At 41.8% G+C, this 27705-nt stretch overlaps 1 protein-coding gene across 2 annotated transcripts in view; it reads right to left on the minus strand.

Moving 5' to 3' along the window:
* The window catches only part of LOC136884657 (uncharacterized), a 578112-nt gene that overhangs the window by 14829 nt on the left and 535578 nt on the right, over window positions 1-27705 (minus strand). Inside the window, exon 1 of one of the 2 annotated variants that reach the window (XM_068230168.1) lies at window positions 24514-24608. The exons of the other annotated variant lie outside the window; for it this stretch is intronic. The gene's annotated coding sequence lies outside the window, so the exon portion shown is untranslated. Of the gene's footprint in view, window positions 1-24513; window positions 24609-27705 lie in introns of those variants that run through there. 2 annotated transcript variants of the gene reach the window in all.

Below are 27705 nucleotides of genomic sequence, written 5' to 3' on the forward strand. Positions count from 1 at the left end.
AAGAGAAAGTGAAAAGATAACAAGCAAAAAAAAACGCCGATTTTGAATTAGAAGGCGAGGTTGAGAATATAAAGAACGCATTGGATTCCAAAATTTATAGTTATTTCATAACACAGGTGGATTCGTGGGAAATCGATTCGGAAGAACTGATGAAGGATTTGACAGTACATCACATGAAGAGAAAGTATGAATTGCCTATTATCGTAGCAAGAGTTGGAGAGATGAAAGTACGTTGTTTAGTTGATTCTGGGGCTAGCATCAGTGTGCTTTCGAAGGAATTATTCCAAGATATGAGTAGAAGAATGAAATTATTAACCATCCCAGTTTCGAAAATTAAAATAAGAGGGATAATTCCAGATAAAACAGTGGAATGCAATATACAAACATATTTGGAAATAAATATTGGAAACCGGCACTTTGAGCATCCATTCATAGTCATGAACAAGATTAAATATAATATTATACTAGGAATAGACTTCATGACGGTAACTGGAATGACGATCGATATGGAGAAACAAGAAATAAGGTTCCCTATATCTGACGAACACACCAGGGAAAACCAAGAACGGATTAAGATCAATGACGACATTATGATCATAGATAACAAGGAGGTATCGGAAGAAGAAAACGTACCATCGGAAGAGCATCCGAACTTTCACTTAGAGGAAGGAGAGATATCTCTGGCGGACGAAAACACTGTTGCGAGCATAGAAAGGGTAATGGCTATGGAGGAGGAAGAAGACATGCCGAACATAGCGGAAGCAGTGGCGAATGCTAAAATTTCCACGATCGAAAAATCAAAACTTCATGGAATCTTACAGGAATACTCGGATTTATTTAAGAATAAAACAGGACAGATTCCAAATTTTAAATATAAATTAATAGTGAACGATTGGACACCCTATAAAGGCAAACTCTATGGAATTCCGGAGAAACACTTCCCAGAAGTGAAGAAGATCATAAAGGAAATGGAAGACGATGGCATTATAATGAAGACATCAAGTCCGTATTTGAATCCCTTGGTAATTGTCGTAAAAAGCAACGGGAAACTCCGTTTGTGCCTTGACGCGCGTTTTTTGAACGGTCGATTGATCCCAGAGTATAATCAAACTCCAAAAATAAAGGATATTATTCAGAAATTCCGTGACATGAGGTATTTTTCAACCATGGATTTTACATCCTCATATCATCACATCGTTCTGGAGTAAAAATCCCGATTGTTAACCGGATTTATGTTTGAGAATCAGACATATATCTACTGTCGTCTCCCATTCGGTTTGAGAAATAGTTGTGCTGTTTTGGTGAGAGCATTAGACAGAAATTTAACGCCGGAAGTAAAGGAGTTTTTAACTTATTATGTGGACGATCTAATTCTGGCAACTAAAACATTTACAGAACATTGTGACAAGCTTGGGAAGTTGTTTCAAAACCTGAGAGCCACTGGATTTAAGATCAACCTTTCAAAATCAAAATTCTGTCAAGAAGAGGTCCTATTCGTCGGTCACATGATAGACGGTACAGGAGTACGGCCTAACCCAGTTAAGATCCAAGCCATATGCGATTTTCCCCGACCAAAGCGTATAAAGCACGTCAGACAATTTCTTGGTATGGCGCAGTTTTTCTCTAACCATTGTCAAGGATATACCCAGACCGCCGCGCCTTTACAGGATTTGTTAAAGATCAACAACAGGTGGAAATGGGATGAAAGGGCAGAAAGAGCATTCCAAGAATTAAAGACCTTGTTAACAAAAAGCATCAAATTAGGCTATCCTAACTACGAAAAAGAATTTATAATACAGTCAGACGCATCTAATGTTGGCATCGGAGCTTGTTTATACCAAGAAGAAGAAGGAACACCTCCCAAAAGGATATATCTAGCATTCACTAGCCGAAAATTAAGGAGCCACGAGGTTAACTATACTACGACAGAACAGGAGCTATTAGCAATCATCTACGCATTACAGCAATGGAGAAAAACTATTTACGGATACCCAATAACGGTCAGATCAGACCATAAGGCATTAACATTTGGATTGAAAGCTGCAATGACCAATGAGCGGATAACAAGGTGGATGTTGTTCACGCAGCAGTTCCAGATAAAAATAGAGTATTGTAAGGGAAAGGAAAACATCCTTGCTGACGCCTTAAGTCGTAACCCTGTGGAGAAAGAGGAAGTAATTCATAGAATTGAATTGGTCCCGGACGATGAAGAAACATTAGAGAAACTACAGAACCTAGTACACTTGCAGCGTCAAGACGAAAGGTTGAAACAAATCATAGATAAATTGGAAGATGGAAACTGTGAAAGTGAAACAAAATTGAGAATTACGAAAATCTACAGCTTAGAGCAAGGCATACTAATGGCTAGATCGGGTAAAGGTCATGAGAGGATACGTATAGTACTACCTTCGATGTTATACAAGGAAGTAATCTGGCACATACACAGAATTACAGGTCACGGTGGCGTGGAAAAGGTAACACAAGTCATACTCGAGAAATTTACTTGGAAAGGTATTCGAAGAACGGTGAGGAATACCGTGAGAACATGCGACATATGCCAAAAGGTTAAACATGGCAGTGGTACAGTAAGACACGAACCCAGAGCTATACTGCCTCATAAAGCTCGAGAACTATATGCTATAGATATCTTTGGCAGACTCCCAACTGCCAGAAGGGGACACAAGTACATAGTCGTAGTGATGGATGTGTTCTCTAAATATGTGTCGTTGCAACCAATTCAACGCGCCAACACAAAGCAGGTATTACAACGTCTAATCAAAAACACCTTGCCTAACATGGGAAAGCCTGAGAAATTACTGTCAGACAGAGGGACACAATTTACGTCGCTTCAATTCAGAGAAACCATGGAAGAGTTAGGAATTAAACACATTCTTTGCTCGGTGAGACATCCAGCGTCCAATCCTGTTGAAAGATGCATGAAAGAAATAGCGAAATTCTGTCGAATCTATTGTCCAAACCAACACTGGAAGTGGTTAGAGGTAATAGGAATAATAGAAGACAGCATGAATAACACAATACATGAATCCAGCGGACAGATACCTAAAATTATTCATCATAGTATTAAACCTGAAAGACCTTGGGACGCAATTGTTCACCTACCTGCTGAACCTAACTTAGATATCGACGAAATTAACAAACTGGTTCGCGAGAGGCTGTACAGACAAGCACAGAGAAGGTTAAGGAGGGTACAGCATAAGAAATTCAAACCTGAGTTGAAGAAAGGTGACCTTGTATTAATAAAGAAACCCGCAATTTCCAGTGTAACGAACAAAATCTTTGCGAAATTCCTGCATTTATTTGAAGGACCATTTAGGATTAACCGTTCATTCAGAAATAATGCATACGAAATTCACGACTTAAATGGAAACAGTAAAGGAGTACATAACAGTGCAAACATCAAGTTATATTTCAAAGAATAGGAAAGGGGCAAACCATCTCAGGTGATGACGAGTCAAAGAAGTACAGATTGAAGCCACTTACAGCATGAATAAACAAACTGTTCCAAAGAAAGGAGTAATAATGCAAGAAAAGAACTCATAAAGAACAGTGAAAAGTCCCATTATCAAAAGGAAGACGAATATAATAAATATATAGCAAGCCATATATTTCTTTCAACGTAGGGGAAGTTAATGTGCCGTTTCACAATTCTTTATAAGAGCTAGAGCAACAAAGATGGAGTCTCTGCGGTCAAAATCTCAAATAAAATACATTTAACGTCAGTACGGGCCAAATTATAAGTCTTTTCGTCAGTCGGTTACGGTAATAGCCGCGTTTAGAAGGCGCAGAAAAAAATGACAGATGGACATTATTTGAAACCATTATTCAAGAAAAAAGATGCTCATCTTTTATTATCTAATCTGACTTCGGTGTATTAAGAAGACGTAAAACTCATTTTAAAGGAATTATCCAGCGGAGCGATATATTGGAGATTTGGAAACGAAGATTAATTCCCGACTACACGCTATTTTGCGGAGATCAAGATTTAAACGCCGCGCGGGAGATTTAATACGAGAAACAATAAGAGATAAGATATACTACTGTGGAACTACGTCACGCAGTGACGCAAGCCCTGGATGAAATTTGCCCGACACCGTTTAACATTGAAAGACACTTACGGACCAGTAATTGAATGCATTTAGGCTGATAAAAGACGGCGGAAAGAAATTTATTTTCAAATCAGAATATACCGAATATATGTCTTAGACAATTCTGGACTATTTATTGATTTAACTGTGTCCCAGTAAAAACCTATGCAATCTGAGCAACGCAGGAGCTATAGTACTTGGAAAATGTCAGCAATGAGTCAAATATTCTATCATTGTTCTGTTCCATACGCACGAGTCTTCACCATGGGTCTGTAAGGAAGCAAGGCGATGCTGCTTGGATCCTGACGAGGCGAGACGATGTTGGCTGTCCCGGATGACCAGTGAGCGATGATGAGAAGCCACGATGTACCCGACCACTTGTGGAGGAACCAGATGACCAGTTCCTAGTCTCAGATGACCGGAGAGGAGGAAACGCCGAGACCATCTTGAGCAAAGCTAAGTCCAATATCCAAGTCGTTTTCGTAAGTAAGAAGATATTATTTCTTTATTTGCTTGGTAATATTTATTTGTGCGAACACAGTGCGTAAATAAACATCTAGCTAAACTGATTGGAAGTAGGTACTCATCCGTATGAAACGTCAATTCCATTTGTAGGCGTGGTCACCAAGTGATGTCCCGATCGTAATGTTTTCCAGAGATATGCGTGAAGTGATCGCTAAAATTATTATTATTATTATTATTATTATCAGTGATGTGTAAAGAAAGAAGTAGGCATTTATATCTGCGTGTCCTAAACTTAAGCAACGTCAAATTATTCGAGATCATGCATAGGATTTGTGTTATGAAGGAATGGCAGTAGACTACTCCAAGTTACGTTAAATTTGGCACTATGACTGTAGTAAATAAAGTAGGCATTTTAGTAATGTCGCGGCACGTTGATGTGCAAGTCAAGGTAATGAATTACGTGATGAAGTGATAGTGTGGTTATATGAAATAAGAGTAATAATTAACGCGTCATGGATATGATATAGAGTTGTTGATGATGTATGATGGTTGTAGTTATTGTTTCTTCGAGACAGAGTCATAGTTGCATGAAATAAGTTCTCGTGACTTCAAACGTTATAATTGAGAAGGTCACTGATTTCTCGCCAATTCCACGCAATGATTCTAAGCCTACGCATTTTATCTAGCTCAGGACATGATCTCGGGACGTGTAGTGCAATGTTTCTTTTATCCATATTAAGTTACCTGGAGAAGCATATGCTTACTCTGGATAGATTTGAGCCTTCACTGATTCGCTTAGGAAGATCTCGAGAACTCTCACTGAATAATTACATTTCTGTATAAATTTCAATCTATAGGCCGATCACTGGTGACCTAGGTTTTCGAAGGAGAATCATTTTCCTTTAGCTGGAGATAGTGTCATCCGATTAAGTAGATTTTCCATTGGTAGTATGTGTTATTATAACCCTGTATAACCAGTGTGGTGACGTTTCTTGCTACTTCGTACGCACGTAGTCTATGTCAATAAGATAAGGTCATATTACCTTAAATTCATGAATTAAATCTTGCGAAGATGTTACTTATTGGATGATTACGGCTTACAATGGACGTAGCTTAGCTCATGATGTGTAACACAAGGAAATATGAGTGTCTAAGAAGCGACTAGATAGGCAGAGATCAATATTTAAGACGTAAAACATATACGTGTGTACTTGTCAGAACAACGCGAGAAGAGTTTATAATAGCCTTATTGGTAATCTTAAAACTACAGACAGCCAATCAGTCAGTGAAAATTTAAGTAATGTGACAGTTTTTAGAATAAATATCAAGTGTTAATTACCATAATCTAATGCGATTTCCAAGAATGGTTGACTTAAACTAATGGAACTCCATTTCTTGACTGAACAATGGCTCAGAAATTCCATATGCGATTCTTTATTTCTCAAAGGAATACAACTAGAAAGACTGTAAATAATAGTTGATAGGAGTTTTCTTTTCTTTTCTGTGGATGCATCCTACATTTTTAATGTAAATAATTTTCATGTTTTATTTTCTTGCCAAGAAGGCACTTGTAAATACTATTAGCTGTGTTCAATTTAATTTATTTACTCATCACCCAACTCGCTAGGTGAATTGAAAGAGAAGGATAGGGCAGTTTCTTTTTAAGAATCTTCCCACATGTTACATGTCATTTACACTATTAATTGATGATCTCGGAGATGAATGAGTACTAAGAAAGGAAGCTGTTTAAGCCGAGAAGGCATTCAATCATTTAGGGTGAAGTCGAAGGACGTGATTTTTCCAAAGTTATCGACGGACATGGATTACTAGGTCGACAATGAGTCACTCATTACAAAGGCTACTTCATTAGTAAAATTTTGAAATAATTTCTTGAATATCTGATTTAATATTTAAATAAATTTTGAATGGTGAAACCTAAAAACTCTTTCTCTGTGTTCTTAGCATAAGGATTAGTTGTAAGACTGTAGTAGTAACGATCGACGACGATTTCCTTAAGAATTAATGAGAATGGTACCTAACTAAATACGAGTAAGAGACGTCTTTCTGCGTTAGTTAGAGAATACCGTTGATTGACCTGGACGTTTTTCTGTTGCGGAACTCACACCCGTAGAACTCAGTCACCTGATTTATTGAAGTTAGAGCTAGTCTGGATCTCTTGTGTCCTTGCCTGGACGCGGGAACGGCGCAATATGGAATGTAATCAAGGGAGAAATCAACAGACACACAGTCGGAAATAAAGTTGCTGTCATAAAAAATGATAACGGAATACAAATGAACGACCCTCATCATTTGGCTAATTATTTAAATGATTTCTTTCTTTATCTAACATAAAAACTTCAAAATGCAAATAAATCAGATGCATTACCAGAAGTCCCAACCTTTGTGGAAAACTCTATGCAATTAACTCCAGTAACACAATTAGAAGTTCTTAAAATCATACAGTCCTTGAAGAATAAAACTTCCACAGGTGTAGATGAAATTCCCACAAAACTCATTAAAAATGTGCTCTTTATCTGGTACAACCTTTAACTTATCAATGAATCATTTTCTAGTGGTCAGTTCTCTAATTTCCAAAATAGCTAAAGTTATCCCAGTCTTTAAAAGTGGAAACTTACACAATTTACATAACTACAGACCAGTATCAATACTTACTGTTATTTCAAGAATATTTGAATATATGGCGATGATACTGCAGTACTGATGGCTGGTAAATAACGTAACGAATATTTTTGACAAGTATGCGCTTGTAACGGTTACAGGAGATATCCAGTTACTGAAATAACTGCAACCCCACAATACTCGGGTAAACTCGGTTAACACCGGCAGCGCGTGGCCGTGCAGTAACCGCCTCTAGTAACTAGTATTTTACTCTTAAAGCGGATTTTTATCCTCACAGAAGTAAACCAATTTTGTGTTCATACTCTTTAATGTAAGCAGGCAAGGTAAAAGTGGGGCAAGTGCATAAGTGTTCTATAGGTTTTGTATCTCTCTGCCTCTCTTTGCTCAGTGTTGCGGAATCCAGTTTAAGAGACTCATACCAGAAAATTAAAGTAGAAAAGAACCTCCTTTCAGGATGAAATACCGCAACCCCGATGTCTCTCAAAAACCTATAACAGTTGAAAAAAGATTAGAACATACAATTATATTATTATTGTTAATTATTAATTATTATTATTAGTGGACTTGTCTTACGTCGCACCGACACAGCCAGGTCTTATGGCGACAATGGAATAGGGCAGGGCTATGACTGGGAAGGAGGTGACCGTGGCCTTACTTTGTTTGGTGTGAAAATGGGAAAGCACGAAAAACCATTTTCAGAAATGCCGACAGTAGGGTTCGAACTCTCAATCTGCCGACTACGTGCCCTAAACCAATAGTCTTCTCGCTCAGTTTATTATATTACCTGTAAACATCGAAACTCTGATTAAGTCCTCCGATGAGTTTGACGCCAGGAAGAGCATCCGATCGTAAAACATTGCTACGAAGCTTCATCTCACTACATACCCGACCCTGCGGAGCGATTTAGCCATAATTGGTTAATTCCACTGGCACGGGGGCTGGGTGTGTGTGTCGTCTTCATCATCATTTCATCCTCATCACGACGCGCAGGTCGCCTACGGGTGTCAATTCAAAAGACCTTATCTTGGCACCCCGACACTAAAAGCCATAAGCCATATCATTTCATTATGTCCTCTGATGAGTTCGTCGTCGGGGAGGGCATCCGGTCATAACATTTCCTACGAAGCTTCATCTCACTTCATACTTGACCCTACTGGGCGCGCAGCTGTGAGCTTGCAACATCCGGAAGATAGTGGGTTCGAACCCCATTGTCGGTAGCCCTGAAAATGGTTTTCCGTGGTTTCCTATTTTCACACCAGACAAATGCTGGGGCTGCACATTAACTAAGGCAACGGTCGCTTCCTTACCGCTCCTAGCCCTTTCCTATCCCATCGTCGCCGTAAGACGACGTAAAGCAACATCGTAAAAGAACTTACCCGGCTCCACGGGCCAGTGGTTGCACAAATAGTGCAGTTATTTAAGTTTGCATTTCGCATTCATTTACATTATTCTTATAGGTCTATTATGTGGAGTTCAATTTTTTTGTATCTTTGTTGCTATATTATTAAAAATTTTAAGTTCATATTTAGCAGTTGCCTTGGTTTTTCTCTAAATGTATACGGAACAAGTGGCCACGTAGCTTGTACTCGGGAGATAGTGGGTTCGAACCCCACTGTAGGCAGCCTTGAAGATGGTTTTGCGAGGTTTCCCATTTTCACACCAGACAAATGCTGGGGATGTACCTTAATTAAGGCCACGGCCGCTTCCTTCCCACTCCTAGTTCTCCCCTGTCCCATCATCGCCATAAGACCTATCTGTGTCGGTGGGACCTAAAGCAAAATTGTATTGTTTCTCTGAACGTTTAATTAAGCTTGTATTTTGCATTCATTTGCCTCTTATATTATTTAGGGTAATATTCTGTTGTATTTTTAATTATTGTAGTTACCGTATTGTTAAACATATAGTTCCTATTCAACACTTGCTTCAGCTTTTCTCTAAATGGTTGTTTATATGTGCCTTTTACATCATTTTACAGTACAGTTCTCTGTTATTAAGTAGGATTCCTTTCTTGGTAGTTTCGTTCTTTTTTAAAATAATCGACTTAATATATTTCTCCATGGATGTCGGTTGTACTATGGAGACGGAGAAAATATTACGTAAGAGGAAATTACGAAGCTTAACTTACCCTACTTGCGTCAACCTTGCAGACAGGAAGTGATATTTCCGTGAAAATTGTGGCTGGTAAATAACTTAACAAGAATCTTTTACCAGTACGCGATTGGAGTTTGTTACGTTTACAGCAAGGTACGTAGAATACAAGGTAGGGATCACGAGAGAGGTGCGCAGTAGCAAAGCAGAGCTGTGACGTCACGCAGGACCCTCGCGTTGAATCTGCTCTGAATGAGGTAGAGGTAGTTCGAATAAGAATCGCTGTGCAAACAGAAGCTAGGTGTTAATAGTACACGATAGTAACATATCTGTGGTATATAAGAAACCGTGTGTGTTTATTTTATGTGATGAAACGTAAAAATCAGTAATAGTGTACACTTTTCAGTATGGTTTGTCATGCGAGTGCAGGCTGCACAAAACATAGCAGGCACGCGAAGGAACGAAACGTACACTTTCATGTATTCCTTAAAGCCACTGGCCTAAATAAATGGTGACAGAAGTAATCAAGACATCGAAAGCTATCTTTCTCAGCTTTGAGGGTTCGGGAGACTTCATGACCATCCTCTTCCGACAGCTGTGACGCAAAAGGTGAAATCATTGCTGTCAGCTTCAATGCTTCCGAGGCGATAAGAAATTCCAACTGTTCTCCGGAAGATTATGAAACATTACGTCCAAATATGTTACATGATACTGATGAACTCCATGGATATCGGGGGGCAACGCGTCCGCCTGTCACCCAGCGGCCCCAGGTTCGATTCCCGGTCGGGTCAAGGGTTTTTAATTGTAAATGATTAATATACCTCGCCTGGGGACTGGGTCTTTGTGTCGTCCTTGACCTTCCTTTCCTCACATTCAACACACTACACTTCCGCAATTGCACTTACCGTACCCGCAGGTTCCTACCGTATCATATGGTGAATGTAGTGGCAAAAGATCTACAGAGATCGACGCCAAGAACAAATATCTTAAAAAAAAAAAAAAAAGAAAAAAAAAAGGCCAGCGTTGAGCCTACAACATCCTATTCTTTACTGGAGGATGAGCAAGGGTTCGTTAAAGCCCTTGAAGAGCTAGTAAAACAGGTCGAGGACAGTCGCGCAACCAAGGATCGTGATGAGCTGCTTAAAGACTTCAGTGGCTGTATAGCTTTTAGGGTAAAGAAGAAGAACCTCGATACAGAAATAGAAACCAGGTCAACATACAAAAGGTGGCAATTAGATTTCAAAAACGTCTAGGGACAGTTTGATGCAGCCTACAGAGAGATGGTACTCCACTGCGGTGCAGATGGAAAGAGAGTTCAAATTTTACCACGGGTAAGAACTGAAAGAGGGTTTTAACATCATCACAAACCTTACGGATATCCTGAAGAAGAAATTCCCCGAAATTTATGAGCTTACATGTTGCTTCGTAAGAAGCCGTTCTTTTATTCGAATGGACGTTTTAAACAAAAGTAAGAAAGACATTCAAGAGACCGGGTTTCAGTTAATACAATACCGATAAAAAAAGAAGAAAAGCGAAGAAAATCCACTGATGCTATAGAGTGTGTTTGATGTTCTTTTTTAAAAATATCAGCATTATTCTTTGTGTATAACATACCTGTTTTTTATGAAAGGCTATTTATTATGTTGTATGTGAAACCAGTGCTAAGAATGTTAATATACAGGCTCATTAATTTATACAGCCTATCTAATGTTAACGTGGAATTTGTCAGCTCCTGGCACTTGGAGGAGAACATTTACTGTACTGTTGGTGTTGTTGACAGTGTATATAGTTTCCCAATATTGCTGTAACAACGGGCATATTTCTTGTAGTCATCACGCTTTAATGTTCGAGTCTGTAACAATTAGAGCCCCCTTGTTATTGTTATCATAGGTAACATGAACATATGGAATGGCCATTCCACTGCGATCACAGTCTTAGCATTGCTACAACTTTTTATACAGATCGAAACCCTTCAGAAACGCTGCTAGATCCACACTGCATTTGATCTCCTATTATTACTCTACTGTAATAGTGAAGTGGAATGCCTTTTCTGAGGTGAAGTTAAAATATCAATGAAGTTATCTTATCTCTAACTTGTGGCTAAAACAAAATAGCTCACAGCTGTGTATTAGCCTACCTCATGGCGCTGAGGGTTCAAGATGACGTCATCGACGGCCAAGCGTGGTGGGGAGACCTGCGCGTGATCCCTACCTCTTACTCTATCTACCTTGCATTTACAGGAGATACTGAATTACTGAAGTAACAGCGGCACGCTACCAGTAGCCGCCTCAAGGAATCAGTGCTCACTCGTAGACGTGTTTAAGAGTTACAGGAGCCCTAGGTCTTTTTTAATTAAACTGTGGATATTAGGCAATAGTGACTATACAAGGAAGAGCGATTTAGTGCACTGCCAAATGTGCGACAAGAGTGTAAAATGGGATAAAACATTTCTAACTGAACAGCATTCGAAAGTAACTTCACATCTCGGAGCAAGAGAACGGAATGAGAGAAGCAACACTACTTTTAACCGACGTGGAAACACAGCGTGAAGTTTGTACATTTTCTGCTGATATTTGTAAAATGTTTGAAGGTTGAATAATCCACATCTATGCTCGTTTCTTGAAAAGTATTTTCCTAATCAAAGGATACCATATGAATCTACCCTTAGGAAGAACTATTTACTTTCAATGCACGGTTCTGTCGTGGATTCGATACGATCTGATATAGAAGATATCGGTATATGGAACAACCGATTTGTGTGGTCAATACATTACAAACTTCATACTGGGTAAATTATGTCTAGAAGAACCTGACAAACCTCATTTACTTTTGTGCAAAGTGCTAGAAAAATCCAACCGCGCTTCAGTTGCAAGATTTGTTAACGATTCCCTGCGACTTCTGTGGCCTAGGGAATCGGAGAGCGATTGTTACAAAGTGCGCCTTTTAGTCCCATATGCAGTTTCGTATACGATAAAAGCTGATCACTCTCTTCGAGTACTTTTTCTTAATCGCATCAATGTCACATGCTTGGCCCATGGATGGCATCGTATTGCAGAAAAGATATGTACTCTCTTTCCATCTGTCAACAAAGTATTTTCAAGTGGGAAAAAATCTGTTCCTAAAAGCACCGGCTCGTGTACAGTTGTACAAAACTCATCTGCCTCAGGTTTCTCTTCCGCCGGAACCTGTTCTAACAAGATGGGGCACTTGGTTATCCGCAATATCGTTCTACCATGAGAATTTTAATCTAGTGAAAGGTGTAGTTAAAAGTATTGATAATAGTCATATAGCGCGTGCTCGTTAAGCTAAGTGCGCATTTGAATCTGAAACTCTATAAATATATCAGTTTCGTTCACGTGCATGATTCGTCACTTCCGAAGGCGATTAAGGGCCTAGAAACTCGCAGTGCACCCCTACACGTATCCCTTCAGTTAATTCAAAACACCCATTAGCTCCTTAAATGGTGTCCGAGGTGAAACTGTAGAAAAAGTTGAAAGGAAACTCAGTGCGGTGTTGGACTCAAACCAAGGACTGAAGAAGATTCAATCCGTAAGCAACTACATAAGTGGGATCAGGCAGTCTTTGCCAGAAGAATATTCCGAACAGTCAGTGCCAGTGTACAAGTACTGCCCAGTTACGACGTTGACGTAGAACAATCATTTTCAGCGTATAAATTAATTCTGTCCGACAACAGAAAGTCATTGATCCCTGAAAACACTGAAAAAAAATGTAACTTAGATAACCTACTGCCATGCATCATTTGCAAGGAATGGAACATGTTGATCAATTCAACACTGAGTTGAAATTAAATAATGCATTTGGTAAGTGTATTTTGTTTTATTTTTAGTGCATATTTTCAACATTTTTAGTGCATATGTGCATGCATATTTTTGGAGTTTTTAGTGCATATGAATCCAGGCTCTAATAATAACCTACACAAAAATATATTACACTTTTCTAACTCACATTCATTCGATAATCCAGTCATACAAGTAAGTCAGCTGCATTCAGCAGGTAGTCTCGGCAAGCATGAGGTGGAATTTCTGACACTGAAGGCAGGGCATTCCAAAGTCTAGAACTCGTCACAACAAGGGAATTGTTATACCTAGAGGATCGGTGAACAGGAATAGAAAGGGAGGAACCAGAGCGGGTATTACTGCTGTGAACGGAGGACAAATACTTAAGCTGGGATGAAATGTACAGTGGTCTGTCTTCAGAGAGCAGTCGGTATATCTGTATCAGGTTTCAGCCATGAAATAGTGTGATAGTATGGGGTGACATGTGTATCATAACTCAGACTGTATATAAATCTAAGGCAACAAATAAGCACTCACTGAAGTTTCGAAGTTTGCTCTTTTGTTGCGTCTACAAGAATGACGTCACAGTAGTCAAGGACGGGAAGCACCAGTGTTTGTATGGGTCTGACTCTCATATTACAAGGCAAACTATTGCCATTTCTTTTAACTGAATGAAATATCAAAAAAAAAAAAATTTACAAACATATATTTTCAGACCAATTTAAAGTTTTGTTCCTTGTCACTCCAAGATTTCTCAGTTTGGCTGAATGGAATAACTCCGCCATTCAGTATAACTAGAGGAGCAGTTTCGTATCGTGGTGTGGTGATTGCTTGTTTCTTGGAGGGGTTAAGAAGGAGGGAATTTTTCAAGGAATAAGCATTAAGTCGCTGAAGGTCAGCATTGATGCCTGTTAAGGCTTGAGGCACATTAGAGGTATAACAGTGACAGTATATTTGTAAGTAGCCAGCGAGAGGTTTTTATAATCCGTTGCTTCCGATTTTTGAGGTACGATGAAAAGAAATTAATAGGTCGTTGATGGAAGTAGAAAAATTTCATCTTGTTTAATAGAGCCTGGATGTTTATAATGCCGAATGAGCTACTGAAATCAAGGAGAGTAAGTATTGTCACCAGTCTTTGGTCCATTGCGTGTATGTCCTCAGTCACTTTGAGTCACTTTGGGAAGGGCACCTGATTCAGAAAGTGATGGAACCAACCAGAGGGAAAAATATCCTGGATGTGGTGCTGGTAAAACCAGATGAGCTCTATAGAGAAACCGAAGTAATAGATGGTGTTAGTGATCACGAAGCGGTTTTTGTCGTAGTTAAAAATAAATGTGAAAGAAAGGAAGAGATTAAAATTAGGATTGTTAGGCAGTAGCATATGGCTGATAAAACAGGCATGAGGGAGCTTTTAATAAGTAACTATGATCGGTGGAAAACGGTAAATAAAAATGTAAACAGACTCACTAGATTATAACAGGGAATTAAAGAGACTAAGAAGGAGGTGCAGGTTGGAAAGAAATAGAGTTAGAAATGATTATGGAAGTAAGGAGAAATTGATGGAACTTACTAGGAAATTGAATCTAGCAAAGAAGTCAGCTAAGGATAACATGATGGCAAACATAATTGGTGGCCATACTAATTTTAGTGAAAAATGGAAGAGTATGTATAGGCATTTTAAGGCAGAAACAGGTTCCAAAAAGGGCATTCCAGGAATCATTAATAAACAAGGGAAGTGTGTATGCCAGGATCTTCAAAAGGCGGGACAGGTTTTTCTCCGGATACTCCGGTTTTCCCTGTCATCATTCATTCAGTGTCAGACCTAAGACGAAACGCTAGTTAATAGAGCAAACGCCTGAAAAGCCTTACATCTAATTGTTGATCTGATTTTTGATATGCTCTATTGGTGGAAAAATATCTAATTCCCTCCATGGGAAGTTAGAATTTCCATCGGAATTGCTAGGCGGGCATTAATTCCATTGTGGAGTTTTATCACCCGTATGCAGTTATCAGACTGTGCCTCATAAATAGGCTTCTGATAAGTTCACCTGCGGCTCTCAGTCTACAGTATATGATCGGACCGGAATCTCTACCCGTCGACAGTCTTACGTCTACATATTAGGAAGTTTCTGGAAGTTACGCGATGACTCCTTCACCGCCGCCATCACCTACGCGATCACGTTCGCCCAGGTCGCCACCAAAGGACATGGAAACTACTCAAACAAAACAACCTCGTCGTTTATCGGAGTCTGGTTCGGGAAGTCCTGATGGAGAAAGGAAAAGAATTTGTCCGACACAATCCCTGATACAACGTTCTCCAGGCTCTGTCGAAACCTCACCGGGATCTAATGCTCGTCTGGAATCTTCTGGAACGGACCTTGGGATCCATTTGCTGGGCCCTGGACCATCGACCGCCCACGAACTGCCCAACCTGTTGGACCAACCTGCACCGTACATGCCTGCACATGCTCAGGCGGCGCAAAACCCAGCAATACCACCTAATATTCGCCAGCGCAGTATTGTTACTCCAACGCTCCAGCCTACCGTTCAACCGCCTTTCTATCTGATAAAGCTTAAAAATCTGGACATCACCAAGGCCAACGTCAGGTGCATCTATCAACTAATTGCAAAATTCACGCCAAATCTTCTGGATTATAAACTGGAAATCCAACGGACGATGGATGGTTATAATCTTAAAACCTGCCAACCATTTTACCATCACTTCACGAGTAACATCGGAGCTCATCAACTGGGGCCACATGCACGGGCCACTAATGTCACCACACAGCGTCCTGCACCGCCCACCCGACCAGCAACAATTCTACTGTATCTGTGGTTGCTTATGGAGTCGACCGAGACTACACCGACGATGAGGTGGCTTCTCAACTCCAACTCGAGGGCCACCACATCTACCGAGTCATCCGTATTCGGAACGCTCAAGGACCCACTTCATTGGTTCGCATTCTATCACGTGACGTCTCGACGCTCGACGCCCTGCTCCGTGACGGCGCCATGATCTACGCCCGGCGCCATCAGGTGGAACCCTCCAGAACATCACCACCTCAGAAGATCCGCTGCGGGACGTGCCAGAGGTTCGACCACGCCCCAGGGACACCATGTGTTCATCCGGAGGTATGTGCCATCTGTTCACCTGAGGAGCATCCTACACATGCTTGTCCCAATAAGTCGAGTCCAAAGTGTGTTAATTGTAATCAAAATCATCCTGCTTTCAGTTATAAATGTCGTTCCAAACCTGCTCCTGAACCTGATCATCCTGAAACCGTTGTCCCTGTTCAATCTCAAGACCTACCTACCCCTGCCTCTTCCTCCTCCCTCCCCTCCCCGAGTGTTATTACGATGGTGTTACAGAACGCCCTCCCCTTCCATCGCCCACACATATAGCTAGCGGCTCGACTCATGTCGACGTGGCGTACTCGGGGAATAAAATGCAGTACTGTTCACTTTATGCGTTAGCTTTACTATGCCAACATAAGATCTCTTAAGTCCAATCGGCCGCTGCTGGACACCTCCCTTTCATTGTATGCCCCGGATATTTTTGTTCTTAATGTGACATTTCTGACGCCGGCCCAAATGCCTCAATTCCCCCGGTTTACTTTCTATCGCGCTGATCGTCCGACTCAAGGCCATGGTGGCGTGGCTATCGGCGTCAGAAGGGACTTTACTGTTGTTCAGCGTTACTTTCACTTCCCTACTAATTACTCTGAATATCTAATACTAGAAGTAATTACTCCTCAGAAAACTATTACGGTAGCTACTATCTACATACCGTCTAAACCTTTCATTCCATCTGATTTTATTACAAACATAGACGCTAAATTTTCTGAATATATTATAGTTGCAGATCTTAATGTTACTTCTTATACCCCTACTCAAATCTCCGAGTTCACTAATTTTTGTACGTCTCTCCGGGGCATGCGCTTCCATTTTACTTTCCACACCCTCCCAGCCAATAATTCCACCCCTGATGCCCTCCTCCTTTCTTCCTCCCTTGCCACATCCATCACCATCCAGCAGCTCGATTCTATAGGTAGCGATCACGCCCCAGCCCTTCTCACCTTTCCTGGTATTCTTCCCCGTCAGACCTTACCCCCTCCTCGCCCTCCCCCTACTCGTCGTTTCAATCACACTAATTGGAATGCTTATCGCACTACTCTCACTAACTTACTCAGTGATGCTGTACCGCCTACTAATATTCCCACTCTATTCGCCCTAATTTCTAAAATAGAGCGAGCTATCCTTACCGCAGATTCTCTTCATATTCCTCGTCACTCCTACCACTCCTTCAAACCCCCTATACCCCCCAAAGCTCTCCGTTTATTGCAGCTAGCTCATGACTACTTTACTGCATATACTCGAACCAAGGACCCTACTACGCTTCAAAAACATCGCCGAACTTTACGCCACGCGCGCTCATATATTAAAGCTATTAAACGTAAAATGTGGATGGACAAGTGTACCGAGCTAGCTGATTATCACGACCCTCGACGTTTTTGGACGACTTTTCGGAAACTAACCAAAACTACCAACCCTCTTCCTCGCTACCCTATTACACATCCCCCCAATCATCCACAAACTGACCAAGACAAGGCTAATCTTTTCGCTGACTATTATCAAACTGTGTTTTCCCCTTCCCACGCCCCTAATTTCCATCATCCTCACGAATCCACAATCATTGCTTACTCTGATCCTAACCTCCCTGAACTTCAACCTTCATTCCTCCATTTTCTTATGTTGATTATACTCATCCATTAAATGCTCCCATTACACCCAATGATATCCGGCTTTCCCTGAAACATCGGAAAAACACCTCCCCTGGCTCAGATACCATCTCATATCGTCATATTCAAGAAGCCCCTCCTATTCTTTTTGATTCCTTAGCATTATTTACACCTACATTCTTTATACTGGCGCGTACCCCGCTCATTGGGGTAACGCCAACCTTCTCTTATTCCTAAAACCCCATAAACTCCCATCTGACATTCAGTCTTATCGCCCAATCTCCTTACCCCCTGTCCTCAGCAAGATCCTAGAAGGGATTCTGAGTAGGAGACTTTCTTCCTATCTCGACACTCTAGGTCTTATTCCATCCTCTCAAGCCGGTTTTCGATCCCATCATTCCACTCAAGATCACCTCTTTCACATCTCCTCTTCTCTCAATGCCTATCTTCGCCCCCGTAAAACTGCCGCTTTAGTTTGCCTCGATGTGAATAAGGCTTTTGATTCAGTCTGGCATGCTGGGTTGCTTTTTAAGTTACGCCATCTTCCCATTCCTATCACTATCATTCGATTTATTTTCAACTATCTTCAACATCGATCAGCACAGATCCTCATCCGTGGTACCCGTTCCTATTCCTTTCGTATGACTGCGGGCGTAGCCCAAGGTTCCCCCTTTCCCCACTTTTATATATTTTATGTACTTATGATATCCCACATCCCGACCCCCCTTTAAGACTATCAATATGCCGATGATTGGCTATCCTTGCACTTACACCTACTAGTTACTCTTACCCGTTATTTACAGACCTACCTCTCCCTTCTTGAATCCTGGTTCGACGCCTGGCATATTGCTGTTAATCCCACCAAGACCCAATTTATTGTGTTTCGGAAGAATATCCCGCCTCACTAGACCCCGTCACCGAGTTCTTTTAACGTTGTATAATACTCCACTAACAGAAACGAATACCCTAATCTACCTTGGTATTCAATTCCAGAACAACCTTCATTGGAAACATCATTTAACACAAGTCTACAAACGTGCCCTTCAACGCTTCCGAGCCCTACGTATTCCTACTGGTAAAACGTGGGGCCTCCGTCCTACCCAAATCCTCCTTTATTCGACCTGTCGTAACATACAGTTCATTGACCTGGCTCACAGCTGACAGACAATAATACGTGACCTTGCTTAAACTTGACAGACATGCTATACCATCTCCCCTTTGACACCCCTTCTGCTGACTTCCAACCTCCTTATTCTTTCCCCACCATCCTTACTCATGCCCATGATCTTCGCCTCACATACTTACAATCTGCCCTAGCCATCAATCATTCTGCGATTAAAGAAGCCCTCAACCTTTCTCCTCTTGCCACCGCTATCCTTAATAATGACCGCTCTCCTGCTATCTCTTACCTTTTCCCCACCCCTATCACGTAACTTCCCCCTCTGTCCCACTGCCTCTTTATTCTTACTTTTCTTTTACTGGATATTATGATGCTCCTCACGGCAGTGGTACCGGCCTCCAATATCTGTGTCTGAGTGCTTTGCGACACTACCAGTGCCATCTCTAGCCGCGTTCATTTTCCATCATTCTGTGTTTTTCGCGTCCTCATTGTTCCACTAGTGTTCGTTCATTTTCTTCTGCTTCCACCATAGTGTTTTTCGCATCGTACGTCAAGATGAACTGAAGACATTTCTCTCTCCGTACGATGTGTTATGTGTTTATTTTTTGTGTGCCAACCGAAATCAATGAAAAATAGAGTGACATGGAAGAAATCTCATATTATTTCCTTGTCATATACTTGTGTATGTTTTACATTTTCTCTGTTTCAATCTGTATTTGACTGTGTTTTGTTTTCAGTATGTACGAGGGATACTTCTATGTATGTGTTCCAAAATTCTACTTTTCTGTACGCACTCACCGGCCAAAGAGCTACATGTTTAGCTGGTGGCCCGCCTGTCCCTTACCGGGCAGGAATTAAATAACGATTTGAATAAAGAATAGAAGTTCACCTGCATACACCCCAGGGTCAGTGGGTAGGGTCTGACACATCCCACTCTGAAGAGTCTAGTGTCAGACCTAAGACGAAATGCTGGTTAATACAGCAAACGCCTGAAAAGCCATACATCTAATTGTTGATCTGACGTATTTTTTTTGTATTCGGAAAATCCCAATAGGAGGGGTGAAAAGGGGTGAAAAATGGGCTGAATGCCTTTAATGAGGATACTTATATCTCAGAAACTGAAGATATTACAGACCTGAAAATTGGTATTTAGAATCTCCTTTAAAAATAAAGGAAACGTATTTTTTGTTTTCTGTAAATCCCAATAGGAGGGTTGTAAAATGGTTGAATGCCTTTAATGAAGCTACATATATATCAGAAACTGAAGGTATTACAGAACTAAAAATTTGTATATGGGATCTCCTTTAAAAATAAAGAAACACGTATTTTTTTGTTTTTGGAAAATCCAATTAATGGCGTTTAAACAGGAGTGACAAATTGGGGTGAATTTTTCGAGAGACTATATCTACAGAATATCTGAGAAACGTAAAATGTTACAGACGTAAAAAGCGGGTATTTGGAATTTCCTGTAAATGTAAAGAAACATAGGTGATTTGTTTCTAGAAACTCCCCTTAAGGGGAAATAAAAAGGGGTGAAGTTTTAAAATGATAATTTCTACGGTATATATAAAAAAACTTAACGTGTTACAGAAGTGAAGAATGGTATTTTTTATCTCTATTAAAAATAAAGAAACGCGAATTTTTGTTTTCGGAAATACCACTTGGGTGGAGGGGGAGGGGTAAAAGTGACTGAAAATGGTGTTGATTTCTTTTAATTAGGCTACTGATATCACAAAATTGAAGATGTTTCAGACGTGAAATTTGATATTTGGAATCTGCTTTTAAAGTAATGAAACACGTATTTTCGGAAAATCCAATAAAGGGGGGGGGGAGGGTGTGTGTGAAGGAATTGAAAAATTAATTGACTTAATTGTATGAGAATACATACATCTAATAAAAATAAAGTTGTTACATACGTGAAAATTTGTATTTGTATTTCCTTTAAAAACAAAGAAAAACGCGTTTTCGGCAGGGGGGGGGGCATCTTGCGGGGCGGGAGTGAAAAAGAGTTGAATTACTTTCACGAGGACACAAAAATCAAAAAGTGAAGAAGTTAGAGTCCAGATAATTGGTATTTAGAAGATTCTTTACTATTAAAGAAACAAGTAATTTTTTGCCAGAAAATTCACTTAGGGGGGTGGGGGCGGAGGAGGATTGTGAAAGGAAGTGAAAGAAAGTTAATTATTTTTATGGGAATACTTATATCTCAAAACTGAAGGCAATAGACACGAACATTTGTGTTTAGAATCTCCTTTAAACATAGGGGGTGGGGGTGGGGGCGGGGAAATAAAGTTAACGGCGATGGGGTGTAAAAGGAGGTGAGACCAATTGATTTTACTGTTCATAATGTACTTATAAGGAGCCTCCGTTGCTCAGGCGGCAGCGCGCCGGCCTCTCACAGCTGGGTTCCGTGGTTCAAATCCCGGTCACTCCATGTGACAAAATGAAATGGCGTATGGCTTTTAGTGCCGGGAGTGTCCGAGGACATGTTCGGCTCGCCAGGTGCAGGTCTTTCGATTTGACACCCGTAGGTGACCTGCGCGTCGTGATGAGGATGAAATGATGATGAAGACTACACATACACCCATCCCCAGTGCCAGTGAAATTAACCAATGCTGGTTAAAATTCCCGACCCTGCCGGAAATCGAACCCGGGACCCCTGTGACCAAAGGCCAGCACGCTAACCATTTAGCCATGGAGCCGGACACTCCATGTGACATTCGTACTGGACAAAACGGAGGCGGGACAGGTTTTTCTCCGGATACTCCATTTTCCCCTGCCATCATTCATTCCAGCAACACTGTCCAATATTTCATTTCATTTGTCATTCATCGATCATTGTCCCAGAGGAGTGCTTCGGCAGCCGGCACAATTCCTATTGTCTCCGCTAGATGGGGCTTTATTCATTCCATTCCTGACCCTGTCGAATGACTGGAAATAGGCTGTAGATTTTCGATGTACTTATTCTGATCATAAACCGATCATTTTTAATCTTTCCTGGGTTCGATTTCAACAGCCATCTTTTCCTTCGGAGTACGTTCTTAAATTACAGTAGACTCTCCCGGCATATAAATAAAAATTTAAACACATTTGAAATAAACGATAGGAATGAGATTGACCGTCAAATTGTTCACCTGTATAATAAGGCCAATAATGCACGGAAGTATGTCATTCGTATCGCCAGAAATCCCGCACACTTGCCTACGCGCAACAATGGTGCTGGTCACATTGTCAACAATGACAATGGCAGCAGATGTAATTTACCGCCAAGTAGCGGTCTTGCATCTTGCTGTGGGGTCCAGAACATATACTAATAATAATAATAATAATAATAATAATAATAATAATAATAATAATAATAATAATAATAATGTGGACCGTCGTCAAATTGTGCGGACCGCGCTGGAAACGCGTCCTGGCCTGGTAATGACTTCGAATACAGTCCGGCCGCGGGTTCAGTACCGCCAAGGCACCCAAGACGACACCAAGCCGGATCTCCTTCAGGATTTGATCCATACTAAAAATGCTTATAGGAAAAGATTGCAAAGATTTAGGGACCCAACTGACCGCGTGGAATACCTGGACCTAGCCCGGGAAGTACGAAATCGATTGCTGGAAAGAAGGATTGAAAAATGTGAGGAACTTTGCCGTAATCTCTCAGAAAACGAGTCAGATCGCGAATTTTTCAGGATTATATATAAAACGTTAAACATTCAATTATAAATTTCAGTATAATACCGTAGCGAAGCACGGGTATCTTGCTAGTTTATTATAAATTAACTCTCGAGCGTCACTTCATAGAGACTATTGCAAAGAGACCAAAATACGATATTAACACGAAAACTAACAGTCAAGTCCTTCTTCTGATCATATTAAAAATATAATAATAATAATAATAATAATAATAATAATAATAATAATAATAATACCGAGCTGGATAGCTGCAGTCGCTTAAGTGCGGCCAGTATTCAGTATTCGGGAGATAGTGGGTTCGAACCCCACTGTCGGCAGCCCTGAAGATGGTTTTCCGTGGTTTCCCATTTTCACACCAGGCAAATGCTGGGGCTGTATCTTAATTAAGGCCACGGCCGCTTCCTTCCCACTCCTAGCCCTTTCCTGTCCCATCGTCGCCATAAGACCTATCTGTGTCGGTGTGACGTAAAGAAACTTGCAAAAAATAAAATAATAATAATAACGTCTTGTGAAGTGGTGCTATCTAGCAGGGAGACATTACACACCACAAATTCTGCGGATTTCCCTTCAGCAAGATTCATTACCAGAATATCTTATGTAGTTTTCACAGCGTATTCAACATCTGTACTTCTTTTTAAAAATCCTTCACGCCGAGAAAGTTTGATACGAGAGCTCTGTCCGTAGTTAGAAAAATGTTATTGGCTTCACGTTTCACTAACTACTTCTACGGTTTTCGGAGACGCCGAGGTGCCGGAATTTAGTCCTGCGGGAGATCTTTCACTTGCCAGTAAATCTACCGGCACGAGACCCACGCATTTGAGCACGTTCAAATATCAACGGACTGGGCCAGAATCGAACCTGCGAAGTGGCCAGCGGCGCTCAGCCTGACGTAGTTACGCTGGTCAACTTTCCACGCGATCATCAGAATGTCGCTCAGCCTGACGTAGTTACGCTGGTCTACTTTCCACGCGATCATCAGAATGTCGCTCAGCCTGACGTAGTTACGCTGGTCTACTTTCCACGCGATCATTAGAATGTCGCTCAGCCTGACGTAGTTACGCTGGTCTACTTTCCACGCGATCATCAGAATGTCGCTCAGCCTGACGTAGTTACGCTTATCTACTTTCGACGCGATCATCAGAATGTCGCTCAGCCCGGCGTAGCTGCGCTGGTCTACTTTCCACGCGATCATCAGAATGTCGCTCAGCCCGGCGAAGTTACGCTGTCTACTTTCCACGCGATCATCAGAATGTCGCTCGACCGAGCAAGTCGCTACGCGGTCTGGTCATGTGTTTGAACCCCACTGGCGGCAGACCTGGTCTCCCAGTTGCTTCCTTCTCACTCTGTTGTAAAGGGAACCATAAGATATAGAGTAATAGTGGCTGTGAATGCTATTGTTATAATCTTGAAATCTCTACCCTACCTATCTATTTCGTGTCCGGCTAAAAGCCACAAGCCACTTCATTCCATTTCCCTTTTCGTCAATAGTGTTGTTCCGCAAGAGTACAGAATTTTACTGAACCGTGCCTTCAAAAACTGTCCATACAACTTATTTTCCCCTATCGAACAGATTAAACCACTTGAAAAAGAACAGAGAAATATATTTTTTCAACAAGGACGATCTGAAAGAATTCCACGTTTCACGGTGCGGGTGAGTTTGATTGTAAATATCACAGCTAAGAGAATAAACTCACTCAACTCGGCGTAGGAACTCAGCGCATGGAGCTGTACAAGACTGAGTTACCCCGTCCCCATATCACTCATACTCCTTATAGTAAACAAAACAAAGCATGCACGTTCTCACTGAAGTACCTTATCTGTAAAGAACAACGTCAAACATCAAATGTATTTTCAAATTCCCTTACCTGCGCTTTCAGAGCTACTCTGCGTGTTGGCGATCAGGGCGTTCTAGAACAATCTACAAGCTACGGCACACTACTGTATATCGCAAGGCTCCCATGCCTCATTTCGAACTGGCCAATGCCATGCTATCCCAGTGTGACGTAGGCGAGCGAATTGCCTAGACCCTAGAAACGAATAAGGAGCACGCACCTGATTGGTGAAAACTATGCTGTGAGCCTCTACCTCTCGTTAAGTCTTGACTACAAACAATCTTCCAGAGTAAAACATTCGACTAGTGATGGGCTAAAATCTCATTTGAGATACTCGAGTATGACGTCACTATCTCGATGTATCTCGAGGTACGCTTCAACTGGACCTCAGCCAGGACGAATATGGTCGAAACAGAAATGATTAGTAAACGAGTAGCGGGAGCTGTCAGCGTGGCTTAGTTGGCAAAATGGCCTCCCTGGGCATTATCCTCCGCTACGATTTGTGTTGGTTCGAATCTTCTTTTCAAATAATTTTGTAGGCTATGTTTTTGTTTTGCAGTCGGAGTTTCGGCTACCTAACACACGCATGTTCGTGCAGAAACAATCAAATCGCTAATAGAAGTATAATTGCAATAAAACGGAATATACAAAATAACCGATAGAGAATAAAATCTCTTCCACTTGAACACATGCAATATATATATATATATATATATATATATATATATGCTATTTGCTTTACGTCGCACCGACACAGATAGGTCTTACGGCGACGATGGGATAGGAGAGGCCTAGGAAGTGGAAGGAAGCGACCGTGGCCTTAATTAAGGTACAGCCCCGGCATTTGCCTGGTGTGAAAATAGGAAACCACGGAAAACCATCTTCAGGGCTGCCGACAGTGGGGCTCGAACCCACTATCTCCCGATTACTGGGTACTGGCCGCACTTAAGCGACTGCAGCTATCGAGCTCGGTGACATGCAATATAAAACAATCATAATGTAAACAAACCTGATTACCTCGTGGCCATGTCATCAGATCAGTTAGCTTTGTATCTGTATTGCACTGAAAAAATAATAATGTTATTTGGTTTACGTCCGTACTAAATGCTAGTTCTTGACAGACGCCGGAGCGTGGGAATTTTGTCCCGCAGGAGTTCTTTAACGTGCTGGAAGCCACAACGACATGGAATTGCTACCTTTAAAACAGCACACTGACAGAACATATTGAACACACTGTGATAAAAGTATTTCGACAGAGGGTTATCGCAGTACTCTGTATTTCGTGTTGTACGCTTTGGTTATTGAATACTGCAGGGTTTTTCCTCTGTTCTGAAAGTATTTTCGCAGAAATAAGGTTGTTTGCGGTAATAAAACCGAATAAATCATCATTTAATTACCGGTTCTACTCTATAACGAGCCCCCGGAGACCACGGGTACCTTCTACCAATATAGCCTACACAGAAGGTTTCCCTGAACAGTTTCCGAAAGTTTGTCGATGGACTTCGGCTTCATCCTGTATATGTGGCTTCAGGTATGATAATGATCCTGTTAATGGAAACGATCTATTTGTTACCATACTTATATAAAAGTATCGGTAGTCCAGAAGGAGACTTAACCCGAGAACGAGTCCCTTTTCAGATACATGCACACACATCTTTATGCCATTACCGGTATATTTTCCTCTCTGTTCAAATTATTTCACTACTCGAAAGAAATGATTTCAATAAAATTTAAAAAAAAACACGTCACACTCTTCATTACTATTTATTCCACATTCCCAATCCCCGAAACATGAAGGAAATATTCCACCTAGCCGAGAATCGAACCTGAAGGCCCTTGGACCAAACGCCAGCACGGTAACCATCTAGCCATGGAAGCGGGCAGGGCATAGCAGGGAGTTTGTTCACCAGAGGTGAAGGCGGGCCATCAGCCGAACGAGCGGCTCTTCAGCCTTTGAAATTGAGGAGTATCTTGTACATTAATTATTCAGAGAAGTATGTTCGTACATACCGAAAAAGGAGGGGGTAATAGAGGGTGTTTGGCGCAGGAATCACCGATACCGCCAAGAGAACCCCCAGAGGGCGCCCAGATCGCACTCGCTATAGTTTCCCCCAGCTAGACCCCGTTTATTTGTCAGAAAGAAATACATTGTAGGTCGGTGGATGCAGAGTGGGTTTCGTCCCTTAAGAGGCCACGGCTCTACCGTAGCTCTACGCCTCTGCATTCGGGAGACGGGCTTGGGGCACAGTGTCGGACTTCACGCCTGGCTCCACCCGTCGGCTGTCCTGAGAATGTTTTTCCGTGGTTTTCCATCCAGCACTAACGCGAATGTCGGGACAGTTCGTAGTATAGGCCACACTCTCCGCACATCTCCTTCACCGTAACAAATCTCCCGCCTATCCTACTACTAAACGTTTTCATTCCTCCCCTGAAGTGGGGGAGGGGCGGGCCTCTTAGACGGTGACGCCGTCTAAGGAGATGTGCGGAGAAGGTGAGGGGGTGGGCGGCCGTGGCCTATACTACGAACTCTCCCGGCATTCGCCTTAGTGCAGAATGGAAAACTACGGAAAACCATTCTCAGCACAGCCGACGGGTGGAGCCAGGCGTGAAGTCCGGCACTGTGCCCCAGGCCCGTCTCCCGAATGCAGAGGCATAGAGCCACGGTAGAGCCGTGGCCACCTTTCCTCTGCTCGGTGGGCCGGTCAGAGTACAGAGCATATGGGACAATAACCCACTCTGCATCCACCGACCGGACAGTGCAGTTCGTTCGTTCGTTTTCATTCCCTGCCCCAAGGGCGGGGCGGGCCCACTAGGGAGTGACGCTCTCGCTCGGGCCGGGAGAAGTGAAGAGAACTAGGAGGTGTGAGAATTGAGGAGATTTGATATTAGGTGGAGAAGTGATTAGGGCTTCTTGGTTGGGAAGATGTGGGCTGGGAGTAGTGAAGGTTCAAACTGGAGTTCCAATGTGTGAGAGGAGGTGAAGCGTGGCTGAGATGTTGCATAGGGAGGTGGTGAGAAGTCGGAGTAGGTTAGCTGTTAGAGGTGATGGGATGAAGGAGGACGTTGGAGGAGGTCGATAAGGGGTGGCAGTTCGGGGTCGATGACGTGTGGTGCGTGAGGGTCTGGGAGGGGAACGGGAAGGTTCCATGGTGAGTTGTCGACTATAGAGACGTGCGCCGTTGGTGATGAGGCGTTGGACTTCCTCTTCAGTTTGCAGGTGAAGAC

This window comes from Anabrus simplex, chromosome 13 (genome assembly GCF_040414725.1).
Source record: "Anabrus simplex isolate iqAnaSimp1 chromosome 13, ASM4041472v1, whole genome shotgun sequence".
Classification (NCBI taxonomy): Eukaryota; Metazoa; Arthropoda; class Insecta; order Orthoptera; family Tettigoniidae; genus Anabrus; species Anabrus simplex.